Source organism: Sprattus sprattus (assembly GCF_963457725.1).
Source record: "Sprattus sprattus genome assembly, chromosome: 17".
Classification (NCBI taxonomy): domain Eukaryota; kingdom Metazoa; phylum Chordata; class Actinopteri; order Clupeiformes; family Clupeidae; genus Sprattus; species Sprattus sprattus.
This window is the reverse complement of record NC_137915.1, coordinates 5,440,415-5,442,914: the sequence shown is the minus strand read 5'-3', so window position 1 is coordinate 5,442,914 and position 2,500 is coordinate 5,440,415.

Below are 2,500 nucleotides of genomic sequence, written 5' to 3'. Positions count from 1 at the left end.
TTTGTATTGTTTTAATACACAGTGTGCCTTACCAATAGGTGTGTGATATTATACAGGATGTGTTTTAAGAAATGTGACACATTTTTAACTTGGCTGAAAAACGTTCCAGCAAAAACATCAGCCCAAGAATGTTGTACTACCTGGCAGCTCTTTGGAGTGTTATGACTGCTAGGAGTTCAATGGGGAGGAGGGAGGCTGCATTGCGTTGTACCTTTCATAATGCTGATGTTATCATTGTTTTATGCTATTCTAACATGTGTTTGAAATTTACGCAATAAAAACATGTAACCGCATATTTTGTGTAAAGCTTCATAGTTTCCTGTGTGTATGTGTGTGTGTGTGTGTGTGTTTTTGTGTATGTGTGTGTGCATATGGGTGTGCATATACATATGCAGTTGTGCCAAAATGTGTGTGTCTGTGTGTCCTGTGTTTATCTCCAGCAAAGTGCTTATGAGTGGGGAATGTCAGTCAGCCAACCGATGAAAGAAAACACCATACACTGCTGTGATGTCATGACGACGCTGACAGTCGCTTCCTGAGCTAATGTCTCTTTGCTATGGTTTTTAAGATACACACTGTGGTCTGTCTGTTGTTTTTTGTGAATGGAGTTAGTATTAATCCTGTCCGTTGACTTTAGTTTAGCTGTGGTGTCTGGTTAGGGTGACCAGACGTCCTCTTTTTCCCGGACATGTCCTCTTTTTGAGACCTAAAAAAGGCGTCTGGCAGGAATTCACAAATTGTCCGGGATTTTGATTCGTGTCTGTTTGTAGAAGTTAACTCAAAGTGAACGAGTGTAGGGAACACACCAGCGATCAATGAATAGCCATATAGCTCATGGAATGTACCATATGCTATATATACCCTCGGAATAGCCAACCTATCTCGGTCATGGTGGGTATTATTTTGTAGAAAGGAAATAGTCAGTAGCAATCTATAACACAATTATATGCTTATCATACATAAACTATGGAAACTATTAAAAAAAACTATTCAATTAAATGAATAATTTCTTATTTTCATTGGTATTGTTGTCATATACAGATATGCAATGATTTGTGGGTAATATTTTGTTGTCCAATGTCAAGTCTCTATTTGATCATGTGACGAGACGATCTAATTTAGACGCACAATCTAAACGTCAAGACCTCGAGGCAAAGTACACAGGCAAGCACCTTTCAAACATAAAGGTGGTGATTCATGATATTCTTTTTCAATGGAAAGGATAGCCAGCCAATTCAGCCTCTCCTGCTCCATGCGGCCCCTCAGGTAGGTCTTTTTGAGTTTCAATTTGGAAAAAGATCACTCGGCTGTTGCCACTGTCACAGATGTCAGAAACAATAGCAGAGCAGTGCACTGCACACCTTACCGAAGGTGGATTTTAGGGAATGATAATCCACAATCAGCATCTTGGCAAATTGGGAGACTACGGACTGCTAGGCAATCTGCTCCAAAACAGGCCCTGAATAGGGCCTTATACATGTGCCACTGAGATCAGATCAGTTTATCGTATCGTATTCGCGTGTAGGTGTGAAGATTTTCAAGGGAAACGGCTCTTGTCGTTACCTGTATACATGTGCAAAATGTAAAGCGGTTACATTGCCTCGGGCATGCGCAAAGACCACGGAGATGTGCTCCCACCTGGTTTGTTTACTAACAACATCAACGTGGATCCGCATCGGGCACAGGCAGTGTAGTGGCTTAAAGTTCCCTTCTTTCTATCAGCATATAGTGCTTAATATTTTCTTTGAATAACCACTCTCGGATGGAAAGAAAACGAGTCTACGCGTGGATGTGTTTCAACAACGGTAGAAAACTGTGTTTGCTCCGTCTTTTACTGGACTCATAATTATATGACAGTGGTATTAGTTACAGTTGAGACACCCGAAATAACTTGCATGCGCAGCAATCCTGAGACGTGATTTTTAGTTTGCACATGAATACTAACGTCTTCTTTGATCCCAGGAAATTTGAGCACATAACCCATCTCCCTTACGGAGATATTGGCGAAAGTTAACCTACTTCATTGCAAACGTCTAGTTTTTCAAACGTGTCTAGTTTTTGTGCAGTAGTGAATAGAGTCTCAGTCTACTACACCATACATAGCATATCATGTTTGTAGAAAATGATTAAGGTGCAACAAATGCCAATAAGCATATTTCAATTAAATGATTCACATTGCAAGCAAAATGGTGCGGCTGGAGCACAGGGAGGGACAACGGTGACGCAGTTTGGATGTAGCGACAAACATTTATGTGCTGTAACAAACAGTGTTAACCAGTATGTGAGTAACGTGGCTTTTATTAAAACATAGCGTGTGTAATGTGTAGCTATTTCATTCCGTTTATTAACCTTTCCGGCTGTCTGTATTACTAGCCAGCAGCAGACGTAACGGAAAGGGAGCATTTTACTCCCCGGCAATCTCTCTACAAACTTCCATACAGACGCGGGATCAGCAGAGGAAAATCTACTTTCCTTTTGGGAGAAACCAGGCCAGTCGTTC